Source organism: Lynx canadensis, chromosome D4, assembly GCF_007474595.2.
Source record: "Lynx canadensis isolate LIC74 chromosome D4, mLynCan4.pri.v2, whole genome shotgun sequence".
In the NCBI taxonomy this organism is placed as follows: domain Eukaryota; kingdom Metazoa; phylum Chordata; class Mammalia; order Carnivora; family Felidae; genus Lynx; species Lynx canadensis.
The window spans coordinates 82732658-82750192 of record NC_044315.2 but is presented as its reverse complement, the minus strand read 5'-3'; the positions used below and the strand labels follow the sequence as shown (position 1 = coordinate 82750192).

Here is a 17535-nt window from a genome sequence, read left to right as displayed (position 1 = left end):
AACAGGCTGTATTTGTTTATAGTGAATGCTGCCAGCTGTATATGAGTTACCATTTCTGCTGCAGCCTTGCCAGAATTGTGTGTGTGTTCATGCATTTGTGTGTTAATTTTGCTAATAAAATAGGTATAAAATGGTATTGCAGGTTTGCTTTATTTCTCTTTGGTTACAGGTTACTGAATATTTTCCATGGGTTTGTTTTCTGTTTATATTTTGTTAATGTCTTTTCCCATTTATCATATAGGACTCTTGTTTTTTGTTTTTTAATAAATTGGAATGAGGTCTTTTATATTGTAATAGCTTTTGCCATATGTATAATATAAACATTTTTTCATATTTTTATTTTAGTTTTTTGTTTTTAACTTGCCAAGTATAGGAGTTTGTATCATTCCCTATATTTCATAAGGAAAATTCTCAAAGACAGAAAGTAGAAATCATTTTACAGTAAACACCCACAGAATTCAATCTAGGTTTTTCCATTAACACCTGACTGTGCTTGTTTTGGCACATATTTATTTATCTGCCCATCCCACATGCTATCCATCAATCCATCATATTTTATGACGCATTTTAAAGTAAATCACAGACATCAGTATACATCCGCCTAAATAATTGAGCATGTTTATTATTAACTGAAGTTCAATATCTCTTTATAGTATTATTTTTCTTTTGAGGTTAAACTTACATACAGAAATTGACTGGGAGTGGAATGCCTAACAGGTACCTCTCTGTTAGAGAGGGTAGAAAGACCTTCTTATAGTGAGAGTTTCCCTAATGAAGGGTCTATGGATAAAATCAGTTGAGTGTTTACATATTACTATAAGGCACCTAATAATGAAAACTTTGTGAGGCTATTAGAGTTTTCTTTATGATTTTCACCATAACTTCATTATTTTATTATTTCTTTGGTGTTGTTTGCTTGTCAAGAACTCACAGTTTTTTCATTGTGCCAGGCCCATAGCATATGCTTGGTGATAAAAGCATGGCCCTTGCCCTCAAGGGGAAAACATCCCACAGTAGACCTCTTGCTTTGTTTTGCATTTTATTTTAAAGTAGGAGTGCAGTTCATAATCTTAGGACCTGAACACCCGGACTGAGTTTCAGAACTAGAGGATTGCCGCTGTGTCTTTATGAGGCCAATGAGAATAAAAGTACGGTCAGGGAGCACCTGGCTGGGTCAGTCGGAGGAGCGTGTGACTGTTGCTCTCGGGGTCGTGAGTTCAAGCCCCGTGTTGGGTATAGAAATTACTTAAATAAAACTTTGGGAAAAAAATGAAAAAAGAATAGAAGTACAGTTGAAAGAGTCTAGTCCAGAGGTGCCTGTCTGGCTCAGTCGGTTTGGCATCTGATTCTTGATTTCGGCTCAGGTCGTGATCTCATGGTTTGTGGGTTCGAGCCCCGCATTGGGCTGGCTCTGCGTTGGCAGTGCAGACCCTATTCAGGATTCTCTGTCTTCCTCTTTCTATGTCCCTGCCCTGCTCCCTCTCTCTCAAAAATAAAGAAACATTAGGGGTGGCTGGGTGACTCAGTCGGTTAAGTGTCCGACTTCAGCTCAGGTCACGATCTCACAGTTCATGGGTTCGAGCCCTGTGCTGACAGCTCAGAGCCTAGAGCCTGCTTTGGATTCTGTGTTTCCCTCTCTCTCTGGCCCTCCCCCCCACCCCGACCACGTGCTCTGTCTCTGTCTCTCTCAAAAATAAATAAACACTAAAAATTTTTTTTGAAGTGTAGTCCATAACCAGTTAGTTATATTGGAGTATTAAATTTCAGTAGAACAAAAAGACATCATATTGGTTTAATTTAAATGCCCTATAATAAAATTATGATATTTTGAACTCTTAATATGTGCCAGGCACTGTGCTAAGCACTTTGCAATTACTAACTCATTTAATCCTCACTAAAACAGTGTGTGGTAGGTTCTGGTATTGCCTCCTTTTTATAGATAAGGAAGAATGTACCTTCTGTGTGATTTTTTGTTTAGGTAAATGTAATAGATTAAACACACAAAACTATTTCTGTTCTTTCCCAAAACTAAAATGAATTCAACAATAAATCAACAAGCACAAAGAGCAGATGAAGCAGAGATTTTTAAAAATAATAAGAAAATACTATTATCAGTGTTATGCCCGTATTTAAAAACTAAGGTGCAATGGACAGTAAAACATAATTTATCAAAATTGAATCAAGAAAGAAAAATTGAATAGGTCATTTACTTTATAGAAGTTGAGTCAGTATATAATTTCTTTTTTTCTGAAACACTCAGATGGTTTTACAGATATGTTTTGTCAAACATCTCAAGGAACAGATAGATCCCTGCAGTCTTAGACAAACTTCTTGAGAGTCTAGAAAGAAAGAATACACTCCACCTTTTCTTGTGATAATTGTGTAACCTCAACATTCAGCCACACAGGAGATAATACAGGAAAGAAAGTTTATCAGCCAATCTCAGTCATAAACATAATAGTTTTAAAGAAACTGGTAGCAAATGTATGAAAAATATAATTCATAATAACTAAGTTGGGTTTATTCCGGAAATGTAAGGTTGATAATATTAGAAAAGTCTGTTCGTATAGCTTACCACATTAACATATTAAAAGGGAAGATTCATAGGGTCACCAATAGACCGAGAAGCATGGTAAGTTCATGAATAGGAAGACAATGTATTTAAGATGCCATTCCACTCTAAAATGATCTATATAGATTGCATACAGTTCCATTGAAAATCCCATTAGGATTTTACACAGTGCTTGGCAAACTGATTCTAAAATTAATGCAGAAAAGTCCAAGGAAGAGCGAAGACATACTTGAAGAAAAAGAATGGGTCATGGAAACTTGCTTTACCCGCTATCAACATTTTTTGTAGGGCTGTAGTAATTAAGATGCTAGTAATGCACAGGAATACACAAACCATCTTGACGGAACAGGATCGACATTGCAGAAACAGGCCATGTGTGTGGGGCTCTCGATAGACAACTGAAGTGGCATTGTAAAATCTGAGGGAACGGATGGAGCTTTCAATAATTGATTATCCACATGGGGAAGAAAAGGGAGACGATTTCTATCTTACACTCTCTGCAAAACCGAATCTCAAATAAAATGCGTCAAGGACTTAAGTGTGAAGGGCAAAGTTTTAAAACTTCTAGAAGACAAAATAGAATAATATCTGTGATCTTGGAGTAGGGAGAAATTTAACCAAATAATCCAAAATGTACTTTGTATAAAGGAAAAGATTAAAATTGGGGAAGTTTGTTCATTAAAAAATATTCAGAGAATGAAAAGACACATCACAAGCTGGAGTTGAGATATTTGCCATATGTAACAACTGACAGAGTATTAATATCTGAAATATATAAAGAACTACTGCAGTTGAAAAGCAGAAGACAAGTCTATCAATGGAAACATTGGCCAAAAGCACAAATCGGCATTTCACAGAAGAAAATGGCTAATAAAATATGTGGAAAGATGCTCAACTGCCTTAGTAATCATAGACAAGCAAATTAAAATTACAATGATTAAAATACTAGGTTTGCAAAAATGCGATGTCTGATAAAGTCAAGTGTTCTATCAAAATTGCATTGGGGAAATTCATGAACTACTCTGAAAAGTATGTGGCACAATTATTTGCATACACTCAAAACTCAGCACTTCCATCCCTGGGTAGAATTGTGTGTGTTTGTGTGTGTGTATATGTGCATGCATGTGTGTGTGCATACACCTACCTACACACGCTCATTGGTCATTTATAGTGGGGTTCGTGTACAAGTATGTTCATAGCAGCATTGGGTCTTTTGCTTTTGTTTTTTAAACCTGGACAGAGGCTGCATGACCACCAACAGAGAACAGATAAATTATGGTATAGTCATACAATGGAGTCCTGTTATCACTGAAAAAGAACTAACCTACCAACATGATTAGGTCTTTAATACAGACTTTTGAGTGAAAGAAGCTACTGAAGAATATACAGTATGGTTTCATTCACATAAAATTCAAGTAAGAGAAATTAAAAGGGATATTACTTACGGATACATACAAACTGCATGGGGGCAAAAGATATGACAACACAAAATTTAGGTAGCAGTTTCCTCAAAAGGAGTGAAAACAGTATAGTCGGAAAGAGGCATACAAGGGACATCAACAGTATTGTTTTCTGTCTTGAGCTTGGTTAGGGAATCAGCAAACTATTCTGTCAGGCGTCCAATAGTAAATATGGCTTTGTAATCCAAACGGTCTTGTAATTACTGGACTACAACCTTATAGTTTACAATCCGTAAACTAGTGGGAGAGCCTGTGTTCCAGCAAAACTTTATTTACAAAAATAGGCAGGACAGACTTGGCCTTCAGGCTGTAGTTTGCCAACCATGAAGCCAGGGTGCTGGATTTCAGATTCTTAAGTTTTTTTTTTTGTTTTAAAAGTTGATCATATGGGAGCACCTGAGTGGCTCAGTCGATTAAGCGTCCAACTTTGGCTCAGGTCATGATCTCACAGTTCATGGGTTTGAGCCCTGCGTTGAGCTCTGTGCTGACAGCTGGGAGTCTGGAGCCTGCTTTGGTTTCTGTGTCTCCCTCTCTCTGCCTCTCCCCCACTTGCACTCTGTCTCTCAAAAGCGAATAAACTTAAAAAAAATTTTGTTTTACATTGATTATATGATATACATAATTTTATATGTATATATATTTCAGAATTTTTGAAAAGTTGGAAAAGAAGATACCAAGCCCCTTCATCGTGAAATGTTACAACACAGAGATAGAGACAAAGCAGTTCTTATGCAAAGGTTAAGAATTAAAATTGCATGAGATTTGGCAGGGGCAGTTCTAGAACCCAGAAGATGGTGCAGCAGTATCTGGTGCTTCTCGGGGAAAAATGATTTCTCACCCGAAATTCCATGTGTGTCTAATGGAAGCCGCTACCGTACCTCATCAACCTCCCGAGGTCCCTGTTCCTCCACTCTGCCTTCTCGGTTGTGGATACACCATCAGTTCTCTTGAGGGCCAACCACTCTGCTGATCCACCTGACTTCATTCAACTGGTATTTTTCCTGGCCCCATTTTATTTTATTTTTTTATTTTTTTTTTAATTTTTTTTTTTTCAACGTTTATTTATTTTTGGGACAGAGAGAGACAGAGCATGAACGGGGGAGGGGCAGAGAGAGAGGGAGACACAGAATCGGAAACAGGCTCCAGGCTCCGAGCCGTCGGCACAGAGCCCGACGCGGGGCTCGAACTCACGGACCGCGAGATCGTGACCTGGCTGAAGTCGGACGCTTAACCGACTGCGCCACCCAGGCGCCCCAATTCCTGGCCCCATTTTAAGGCAGTGGGGATACAACAGGCAAAAATCCCTGTCCTCACGAAGCTTACGTTCTAGTAGGTAGACCTTCAGTAAACTAAGTTAAATATATAGTACGGTAGCTAATGATTAATACTAAGGAGTATAATAAAATGAAGAAGGAGACTGAATGGGAAGGGTAAGGCATTGCATTTTTAGGTCGATGGTCAAAGAATGCCTTATTCGGAAGGTGATGCTACAGGTTCCTTCTTACTGCCTTAAGAGAATTCCTCTGACATTGAGCTCCTCTCTGATGTGTCTGTTTGCTTCTCTATTGGCTATTCTTAGGAGCTTGCTGATATGGTGGAATAGCTCCCAAACCTCAAAACAAAACTTCCACATCCCCTTTATCCCATTTTTATTCTCCTTTTTAGAACAAAATTCCTTGAGAGTTACTTCTATTAAGTGTCTAGCTCTTCCCCTCCCCTCTCCCCAGTCTGCTGTTAGGATTTAGCCCCATCCTTTCCACTGAAACCACTTTGTTCAGGGCACCGATGACCTCATATCAAGTAAAATTGAAATGAATTAGTGCTTACAGAGTCCTTAGAATGGAGTCTGGCCTATAGTGTGTGTGTGTGTGTGTGTGTGTGTGTGTGTGTGTGTGTGTGTGTGTAAATATATATTATATATATAAATATATGTATTTATAAGAAGTTAATAACATCTATAATGGTAAGTATGGAGTCTGGCCTATAGTGTGTGTGTGTGTGTGTGTGTGTGTAAATATATATTATATATATAAATATATGTATTTATAAGAAGTTAATAACATCTATAATGGTAAGTAAAATACTGTTTAAAATTAGGAAATATTTATTTAGAAATAAATACTGTGTTGAATGTGAATACTAGGAATTAAGGTTAAGGACTTTTTTTTTGAGCTTTTTGTAGTTTTGTTTTAAGGCTATACACATGTATCACTTTGACTTAAACTTTTTGTTTAAAAACAGTTGATTTTTAAATAACTTCTGAATTTTAATGATTCATAGTAGAAACCTCTTTAGGAAGCAGGGGGTGGTGGTTCTTATATCTCACATGTGGTCAACAGCGTCCCGATGTGTAATTTCTCCAGGGATACAGTAGGTGAGCAGACATCAATTTTATCCAAGCCTTTGTACTTCTCCAACTTAAGAATTTAAAGTGTTTTTTTATTTTTTTAAGTTTTATTTACTTAAGTAATCTCTGTGCCCAACGTAGGGCTTGAACTCATGACCCTGAGACCAAGAGTTGCCTGCTGTTCCAGCTGAGCCAGCCAGGTGCCCCTAAAGTTTTCTAATTGTTGCCTTTTATTTCCTTAGTAGTGACTTTTCATTGTCTTTTCAATGACACGGGGAATGCAAAGGTTGTTTTAATAGCCTGAGGTTTCTTCTTCTTCTTTTTTTTTTTTTTTTTAATGTTTATTTGTTTTTGAGAGAGAGACACAGAGCATGAGCAGGAGAGGGGTAGAGAGAGGGAGACACAGAATCTGAAGCAGGCTCCAGGCTCTGAGCTGTCAGCACAGAGTCCGACACGGGGCTCGAACTCACAGACCATGAGATCATGACCTGAGTCCAAGCGGGATGCTTAACCAACTGAGCCACCCAGGTGCCCCTCTTGCCTGAGGTTTCTGATGGCCCTCTCTTGATAAACCAAGATGTGGCCTATCATTACCTTGGCAAACCACATTTTCCTCAATTTTGTTTGATAAGATGTAGGCTTGATCCTCCTCAGGACCATCAAGCATCTGAAAGATGAAAACTGTCGAACACTCCAGAGTGCCATTTTCTATATAGATGACTGTGTCAATAGAGATGAACCCAGCAATATTTAGTTCAGAGTCAAGTAATACTCATTTCGGGCTTTTCTTGGTCAATAATGTGATACTCTATATAAGAAAAATGTGAGTTTTTGTTCTCTTTGCTCAGTTAATGCATATTGATTGTTTTCCTTTATAAATGATAAATAGGGAAGGCTTACCTAAATCTTGTTCTCTAATGTAAATACTTCAGTGTGATCTCTTCTGGCACAAAGGCCCCATTTTTCTTCCAGATTTTTATATCTGAATTTAACTCCTGGTGCTTTTTTTTTTATTATTTTTTGTAAGTCTTATGGATAGCAGGTCGGTCTAAGACAAGACCTTTATGGACATGGTGTCCTGTAATTCCAAGAAGAGTCCTGGAAGATCAGTATTATCCCCATTTCACAGAATGGTTCATCCCCTCAGAGAGATGAAGTAAACTGACCAAGGTTAGGTCCTAGGACCTTAGGGCCTTAGGATGCTGTGTGGCTTCAGGAAAGGGAGAAACAGCCAGGACGATGACACATACAAATGACTCATAGTCCCTTCACAGCGCTTGCCTTGGGGATCAGGTATGTTTATTGGGTGTCACCTCAAACTATTATCAGAACCCTAGCCGTGGGAACTGTCAAAGGAGCCAGAGGCACATTGTTAAAATATCCTCCCACTGAGGGAATTTGAGAATTCTCCTAGAGAGCCAAAGAAATAGTCTGAGCCCAGTCCGAAGGATAAGGTGGCTGATGGAGCTGGTTAATACTGGTTTGGGTAAAAAATAAGTCCCTGATTGTATAGTAATTAGAGGAACTTCTTGTGTAGCTTGTAAATCGTTCCAAGACTGCCAAAGAGGTGTGTTGACCGCATCAGTGGACTAAGTGTGTAGAACGCCCTCATTCAGATTCATACCCCTGTGTTTTATAAGGGAGGTCCCCAGTTTCTCCCTCACACCCTGTTAAAATTCTTCTAAGTTAACCTTTTTCAACCACCTACGATGTGCCGGGCATTGTGCTAATCCTGTGTGTATGTGTTCATTAGTTTTTGCAGCAACCCTAGGAGCTAGTTGGTTGGTTCTCTTCTCCCTTTGCAGATGAGAGTATCTGGCCCTGGGAAGGTTGCAGTGTCTTGTCTAAGGTGCTTGTCTCTGCCAGCAGAGGTGGGATGGAAACCCATCACCTTAGAATGCACATTCAGAACATTTTATTTCAGATTTTTTAAGCACTTGCTATATGCCCGGCCCCACCCAGCACCAGGGAAAAAGAAGGGCGATACGTGAATTTCTAACTGACACACTCGCCCATGAGCACTGCTCAGATTGAACCCACTGTGTCTGTGGTTGTTACATTCACCCGTCCCCTAGCCTCACCCCAGCCATGAACGTGGCCTTGGTGGGTCCCTGGGCGGTATCTTCCCCAATTCACTGTGGCTTCAGGCCTCTATTACTGCAGTTCCTGTCAGCCCCTGGGCATCTTGGCCCTAATCGCTCCTTCTATAATTTAGGGGTAGTGCAAGAAGTTTTGTAAACCGAGAATATCCAGTAAATGATGACAAAGGCATATTTACTTTCTAAAGGAAAGTATTTTATTTGTTTTAATTAATTAATTAATTTGTTTTATTCAGTGGACTTGTTTTTAATGTTTATTTTTGGGAGAGAGAGAGAGAGAGAGAGAGAGAGAGAACGTGAGCAGGGGAAGGTCAGAGAGGGAGGGAGACACAGAATCCAAAGCAGGCTCCAGGCTCCAAGCTATCAACACAGAGCCCAGTGCGGGGCTCGAACTCACGAAACGTGAGATCATGACCTGAGCTGAAGTCAGGCGCTTAACCGACTGAGCCACCCAGGCGCCCCTCAGCGGACGTTTTTTAAAACAATTTCTGAGGAAGGAAGCACAGTTGAGTGACAAGACCATCACCTAATTAATTGAGCCTCCACATCTAATTATTTGTGTAGTACTCACAACTATGAAAAGAATGGTTACTTTTCTGATAGTACCTCATTTAGGGGAGAAAAACCGCCAAATGTCTTCTCCCTGTCAGTTTCTTCCTAAGTGTAGTGGTGGAGGACGTGGGTGAGTGATACTGAGTGTCGTAGGTGTGCAGAGACGGGTACCTTCCCAACCTTGCCCCAGTCCCACCCCACCCACTCCCGCTAACAGCATCCATTTACCTTGGTGCCGCCTGGTCTCGTCACCTAAGAGGGCCAGTTTGTGCACGAAGCTGTTTTTTCAGACCTGGCTTCATTTTCGCTCCTTTCCTGATGAACTCCACCTGTTCCTGACTATGCCAGCCTGTGTCATGGGACGGGTACCCGAATGATGTGTGTAAAGCTTTCCTAGCTCTCCTGGCCTAGAAATAACTAATCCTGTTTGCTTATCTGCAGCTCTTGAAGCAGAGAGGAGAGTGGCAGTTTAAGAAGGTTGGAAATACTGGACCGGAGCCAGGCCCTCTCTGCCTGCACACTCCACTCTGCATGTTCCAGCCGTAGGAACAAACTGCATTATTTTGTTTCAAACTGTGCTCAAGGGAAGCCAAGACCTTGTAACTGGAAACTTACCAAACAGAGAATTCTAAGACTAAATTTAGTGTTCTATTTAAAAAATAAAATAAAATCGAACATTTTGTTTGTTCATCTTTTATATGTTAAAAAAAGAGAGATTAACCTAGTTCACACTAACAACCTAAGAAGAGTATTCAAAGAAGTGAGAAGAAAACTAATCCTCTTGGTGAAGAGGGAAATCCTTGACAAAATGTAATGAAGTGGCGTGAAATACAGACTCTGCAGCCAAACTCTCAAACAGCGTAGCCTCTCTAATCTTCATCACATAAAATTTTATTGTGGCTCAGAGAATATTAAAAACTTAGAAAGAAATGAAAGGAACTTCCACTGGCAGGAAGTAGGAGAGAAAAGATTGGTATGTTTTCTTTATGTGGGTTTTTCTCTGGTTTTGAAACGTAAATACAATTACCTGCTTTTTGAACTGTGTTCTTCATTTAATTACGTGTGCATTGGTTTTCTCCTGTTCATGTTGAGCTGTAACTAGAAAGAAGAACCTGGAGATGTTACAGCGGCTACGTAATATAGAATCAACCGTTTAATTTGTGAGACTTGAAAAATTGCTGTGATTCCGGGGCGCCGGGGTGGCTCAGTCGGTTAAGCGTCTGACTTGGCTTCAGGTCATGATCTCACGGCTCTTGAGTTCAAGCCCTGCTTCAGGCTCTGTGCTGACAGCTCAGAGCCTGGAGCCTGCTGGATTCTGTGTCTCCCTCTCTCTCTGCCCCTCCCTGGCTCACGCTCTCTTTTTCAAAAATAAGAAAATATTTTAAAAAAAAATTGCTGTGATTCAACCAACCCTGGTATCCCTGACTAGTTTTTGCTGCACCTCTCCTGCTTCTGCTCCCATTGCTTCGGTAAGCATCAAGCACCTGCTTTGGACGAGATACAGGATTCAGATTGCTAGTGATTCCCAAATGCTCATCCGTGGGTTATTTGTGTTAAAATGGCCCAGAGTACTCATCTAAAAATTCAGTTTTTTGGCCACCATCTCCAGACATTCTGGTTCGTAAGGTCTAGCATGAAATCACAAAAGTCTATTTTTTTTTTTTTTAACGTTCCTTAAATGATTGATACACAGCCAGATTCGGAAACAGTGAATAGACTGTTCTCTAAGACAAAAACAATATTTTTTCTTTGAATACTGTTATTTTGCCTCATTAGACTAATTTTCATTTTGAGACTGCATAATGGAGGCCGATTAAGTTTGTTTAGAAGATGTGAGTATAGACTAGCACTAAAAAATTCTTTGTTTCCATGTTTCTCTTTAGGAGAGCTTTGATTTTGGCACTAGTGAGTCTAGGATAGGACACAGCTAAGTATAACCTATTTAAGCTGTCGGTAATGTTGGTTGCTGATGCATTCCACGGTTGTAATTTGGGGTGCATGTGTATAAAGGAGACCTAGAGAGGTGATATTTCTTTCCAGCCATTGCATTGAGAGCACAGCAGAGAATTTTATTTATTATTTTAGTGGTGTGGTCAATTTGTGAAAATAGTATATTCTTTAGGTTATAGGACTGATTATAGCTTATTTTTTATTATGCCTCTTCTGAACCAAATCTCTACCCCAAAGCACTAATGGGTAATGTATTCAAGTCATTGGTATCTTAATATGCTTGAAAAGCCCTAAATGGCACCGATGTTGGCAGATGTCATATTGATGTTGTTAAAGAAATTTGAGCACCTACCAGGTGCTAAGTCAGCAAGAACAAGGAGTCCTGATTTCCTGCGGTGTCTGTAGGCTGGAAGTGTGGTCACTTTGAGCTAGAGCCTGATGCGAGATTAGGCTGTGCTGTTGGGTTGCTACAGATCTTATGAAAACTCACATTTTTTCTCTTTTGCTATCTTGATAGCTATGTAGTCTGCCAGCTAGATGATTCAGCCAGCGTGCTGGTGATCTTTTCCCAAGAAAAAGGACAGCAGGGCTGGATGAGAGAGTACCAGACTTCAAATCAGGATGGTGATGTTCAGTTCCTACCTGTGTACTTAATCCTGCCTACCCATCTGGTCTTGGGCCACTTACTTGATTTTTCTGAATCTTTCTGTCCTTTTCTTTTAAAAATGGGGATAGTATTGGGGCGCCTGGGTGGCTTATTCAGTTGAGTGTTTAACTCTTGATCTCGGCCCAGGTCATGATCTCATGGTTTGTGGGTTTGAGCCCCACATCAGGCTTTGTGCACTGACCACACAGACAGAGCATTCTCCCTCTCTCCCTGTCTCTGCCCTTGCCCCCACCCTGAGCTCTCTCTGTCTCTCTCAAATAAAATTTAAAGAGATAAAATAAAAATGGGGACAGTAGTAACACCCACGTTAGGGTTGTGGAAAGAATTCAGTGGTCGTAGATATGAAAGCACGCTGCCCAGTGCTGGCTACATACTGCCCAGTCAGCAGAAGTAAGTGGGCTCCAAAGGGCAGCCAACTCTGATTTGACTTTTAGAAGTAAAGAAGGCTGTAGAGATCCTGGAAGTGTTGTGAGGATTTAATTTGTATAAACGGTAATAGTAGATGTTGAATGAATCTAGGCAACAGAGGATAGTCATGGCAACTCATGAAGTTTTCCATATCTACCCACTTCTCATTAGTCACTTAGTCATTGACTAAATTGTCATTTCTTGTTCAAGTCTCCACAGTCATGACTACATAGAGATTGAGTGGCCTAAAAAGTTGCTCTATTTACTTGACCCAGTGTTACCACATGACCAGGCTCCCAGGGAGAGGTCTAGCAGCTTCCTGTCTGCACCCTACCAGGCTCTGATTTCTCTGTCTCTCTCTGTCTCTCTGTCTCTGTCTCTGTCTCTGTCTCTCTCTCTCTCTCTCTGAAGTAGACCTGATTCTTGCCCCAGGCAGAATTAATGATTCCTTCTTCATAGGCTAACACACTTGAACCTCTATCATAGCACCTCTTTCATAATGCCTTTGTGTTGAAGTTGATTGTTGGCATTTTGATCTTTCTCTCTCTATTTTGAATTGCTTGAGGGCATGGCTTGTACACATAGTGGATTCTCAGTAATTGTCAGATTAATACAGATCCTAGCACAGAGGCAGTTTCCTGTGAGCTAAGAGCACAGGCTCCAGAGCTAGACTCCCTAAGTTCATATCCTAGCTCTGGCACTAGCTCTGTGACCTTGCACAAGCTCCTTAAGTATGTAGTCACCTTAGTTTCCTCATCTGTAAAGTGGGGACACTGCGGCTACCCACCTTGCAGTGGTATTATGAAGATGAGATGAGTATATAGAAACACTTAGTACAGCGCTTGGCGGTAGTGAATACAGAGGAAGTGGTCGTGGTGGCTAGAGCATGGCTTCAATCTATCTGAGTTGACTGGTACTTTCTAAGGTTGGATTTGCCTGAAAAAATGCTACAGGGGCGATTCTCCCCACCGCCTCATGCCTTCATATCTAGTAACTCCCACCACCTGAGGTTTCCTCAGTTTCTTCACGTATGGCTACCTGAGAGGTGGGTACTCATGATTCCATGTTCAGTTACACCATCTTTCTTTTTAAAAAAATGTGATCCTTTATTAGAGCATTAGTGTAAATTGGCTAAACATAAATGAAGAGCTTAGGAATATTTTCAAAGAACTGTTAATATCCACTTACCCAAGAATTGAGGCGGCACATTTCTTCTTGAGTGCCAGCTTGGATCCATTGGCGATGGTTGCGTGGTTGGAGGAATCTTCAGGCCGTGGCCTGACTCCGTACTCATGTCCATCAGGCACAGAATGGAAGACAGCACCTTGCTGTCCCTGTATTTAAATGAATTATCAATCCCCATGTAACTTTGCCTTTTTCTCTTTCACTTTCCTCACTCTTGGTACTAGGGGCCTATTGGCATAATAGTTTCCCATACCATAGCTTCTGCCCCTGCTTTGGAAGCTAGAGCTTTACTCTGGCAGTTTCAGCTGCTTTGCTATTTTGAAGTGTCAAATCTTGACACAAAAGCTTATCGTCCTGGCTAATAACTTACTCTAATTACTTTACCTAGTAGATAGCTTTAAAAAAAAAAAAAAAAAAAAAAAAAAGGGAGCCAGAAGTAGTTAAGCAGGGCATCGCCTGAGAAAGCTTCCTCTTGACTGGCTGCTCCTGCTCTCAGAGGAACGCACTCTGCTTGATTCCATGTTGGTGGGTTGGATTTTTTTTTTCCCTTTCCCCAGAGGATAGTGGAGAAACAAGAGGTAGGATGAGTTCCATCCAACTAAAAGAGAAACTACTGGAAAAAGGATTGTCTCCACCCCCTGCAAAAAAATAAAGAAGCATTACATTTTGGCTTCTAAGAAAAGCAGGACTTTCTTTGCTCTTTTCCCTCTTTCCACGTACATGTCTGGCATCTGTCTAGACCAGCTGAAGGTCTTTGATTTCTGAGGCCTTATAAGTTGTCTTTATGTTAAAGCATCTTTGATAGTTTCTTAAAAGCCAACTCTTCCCTCACTAAATATAGTAAACACAATGTGATCATAGCTGAACCGTTTGTAATGAAAGGTTTTTCTTATACCCTTGGAAGGGTTGAGTAGATTAACTTTCATAGTCCCTGCAAAAAACCTTTTTGTTGATTTCATTGTGGGTTTTCTATTTGAGAATAAGTAAAAATCAAAACCAAACGAAATCCACAACACTATTTGATTCACGGCACCGTTTATTTCCTGATGACTACAAAGGTGGTTTATAATTAAACAGAAGAATCTAGTTCTCAAACTGAGAGAGCTGACAACTTCTACAAGGCATACAACATTTTCTGCAACTGTCCTGCTTTGGAAAGTTCTTGGTTGAAATGAGTCGACTTAAAAATGACCTATCTTTAAAGTTAGAAATCTGGTATTCTTTCTGTACTCTGTGTTTGTTCGTTTGTAATCAATTTCCTGGTGTTTGGCTTCAGAGGGGAGATCCAGATGCTGCCTCTGACTAACCCCGTGATGAAGCAGGTGTCAGTTTGATCTTTCCTGAGTTCTAGGCTGTGAAGAGTGACTGTGCCCATCTGATTGTCTGTCAGCCGTTGGAACTCAGAATCTCAATACCTTTTAGAGATGTGCAGCTTCAATTGTGATCTCTTAAGCAATTACAATTTGTTAAATGTCTGGTAATTTTGCCTGCCGTTCCTCATGATGTGAAGCTGAAGGCATCCTAACATTCCCCAGCATTTGCTCAGCACCTGCTCTGTGTCCAGCATAGTAAGAGAAGAGGAAGGGAAATCCAATGTGGTCTCTGCCCTTGAGGAACTCACATCTTTGGTTTCACGCCCCTGGTCTCCTAAGATCATCTACCTCTGAGATATCCAGAGTGTTGGGGGTCAAGCACAGAGGAAGGGTGTGCCCTCCACAGTCAGGTGATAAGGCTGCAGTGGTTCTGACGTAGCACGTGAATTCCAGGTGGACCTCTATAACTGTAGACACGAAAAAGCAAGACTAGCTTTGAGACAGACCCTGTTTTACTTAGTCAGTCATAGCTTAGTATAGCTGAGGAAGGTGAGCTGGGGCAAAGGAGGCACATTCTTCACGTCAAAGGATGGCAGTTCCTCTAGATCAGAAATTGTCAGAGCTGGAAGAGGGCACAGAGATTACAGAGTCCAACTTCTCGTTTTCCATGTAGGTGAAATTGAGACCCAGGAGAAGAAGCAGCTTGCTCAGATCAAAAAGAGTTAATGGAAGCTCCATGGAAGTATATGAAAGGGAACATGACAGAAAGCCGGGCTTTCAAATAGGTGTGCCAGACTGGGGTATAAGCCTTTCCATTTGACCAACAATCATTATGCCACTGTCTAGAATTTCCAGTGGATTGAAGACCGTATAACACTTTAGTTAAGTATCACTAATCCCCAGGAAATTATCACATCTGTGTTTGTTTTAAAAATGATTATTTTCTGTTAATTGGCACTTTACCAGATGATTTGGTCATCTAACAGCACGGCAAATGTATTTCTACATAACGTAGCCATACTGATAGGAACAGTATCTTGCCTAACTCAGAATCCTCCGTATGATGTGTAGACACAGGGTAGACACTCAGAAATTTTTTTAGTTAACTTACATGTTGTGGAAACACAGCGGCTATTATAGCCTGACAGACCTGGATGTGAGTCCCAGTTCTGTCACTTATGAGCGGTGTGGCTTTGGGCAAGCTATTTCACCTTTGAGGCTGTTTCTGTATCTGAAATGTGGTGATGACTGTATATGTATGTAAACTTGCACACTTCTTAAACAATACTTTGCAATATCCTAAAATCCTCAGCATGGTACCTGGCACATAACACTGTTGGGATTCCTTTTTTTTTTTTTTTTTTCTTTCCATGGAGAGAGTCTTACTTTTGTTTCATGTTGAACTGCCGAGCTGCCATTAGGAATCTTTACACACACACACACACACACACACACACACACTCTCACTCTCTCTCTCTCTCTCTCTCTCTCTCTCTCTCTCTCTCTCTGTGATTTTTCCAGCTCTATCATTGATCACTCTCCATGTCCTATTCCTATTGCCTTCTTTCTTTCTCTCCCTTTGCCTCAGAGAAAACTAATGGAGCCATACAGAAAGCTCCAAGATAGAACTGACCTTGTGCACCTTTAATTGAGGACAGAATTTACTAAAAGTGCGTCTAGAAACCCACCAGTGGTTTACTTTACAATCTGTGTCCTGGCTAGACTGGCTGTTGGCTGTATAATTTGTCTAGTTTTGTCTGGAGTCTTAGACTATTCAGCTGCTTCAGGGCAAAATCTTTTGGGGTGTCATTAAATGGGATTGATAATTGGCTTCTGATGAATATTCATTGTGACTAATGACTTTGGGCAAATTTTACACATACTATCTTTCTATTCTCCCACTGAGTGAGATTTTGATAGGATCATTTTCTTCAACTTGCACTTCAATTAAATATTCACAATGCCCCTTTGTTGCCTATAATCCAAATTGTATACTTCCATTACTTTAAAATTTTGTATTCTGTAAGGAATGAGCATAGGCTTTTAGGAACCTTAGTTTTAAAAATGGAGTTGGCCTTAGAGGTGTTTTTAAATTAAGTGGCTGATGATAATTTATGGGATATAATGTTATTTCTGATGAAGCTCTGATAAATCCCAGCACTTTTCTTGTGGTTGCCTCACCACTATTCCTAAGTAACGATGTACATTGTTTTGTCACTTAGTGTTTTGGAAAAGAGTCAAACAGTTTTCCTGTTTGTTTGTTTTCGTAATCAAATGGGTAAATGCATTTTACTTCAATTGCAGAGATTTGGCCTTTAGAAAACTCCCAATGAAGATGATGATGAAACACCGTAAAAGTTTGATTTTTATGAGAGATAGGTAATTTTAAAATCTTGACATTTAACTTTTAGGGTTTTTGTTTTTTGTTTTTTTAAGGAAAAGGAGACATGAAAAGAACATTGTCTGGAACTAAGATCTCTGCCACTTTATTGCTTGAAGTAGGATTTTGACTCAAACCAACTTAAGCTAAAGAGAGGCAGGGAATCAAGTTCTATCTCAACCAGGAACATTCTATTGAATGACTTTTTCAAAGAGAATTACAAGTGAATTCGTGTGATGAGGACATCTTATGTTTGTATGTCACCTTATAGATTTTGAAGGGCTTTTACTTACTTATTTGATGTGTTGCAGAGTTATAGAATAGACATTTGTTGAATGAATGGATGAATGAATCCATCGACACGATTTCCCAAAAGTGGCATATTTGTGTGTCTGGGCTTGCCCTTATTGTTTTGGAATTTGAGTCATGTACCCCAGTCTGTGAGACTCATGGAAATGTTGGTCCGATAGTTGAAAGCCAGGCCACTATCTTTATATTGTGAATATATTTTAAGTTGGAATTGTTTTTTTATTTATGGAAGAAACATTGCATTAACTTCCACCTACATCTGTGCTGTGCCACTGAGAGAACATGGGGAAGAA

The 17535-nt window shown here is 40.1% G+C and overlaps 1 protein-coding gene across 7 annotated transcripts in view; it reads left to right on the top strand.

The window, feature by feature from the left end:
- DENND1A (DENN domain containing 1A) overlaps nucleotides 1-17535 on the top strand; it is a 512100-nt gene that overhangs the window by 270233 nt on the left and 224332 nt on the right. The window lies entirely within an intron of this gene.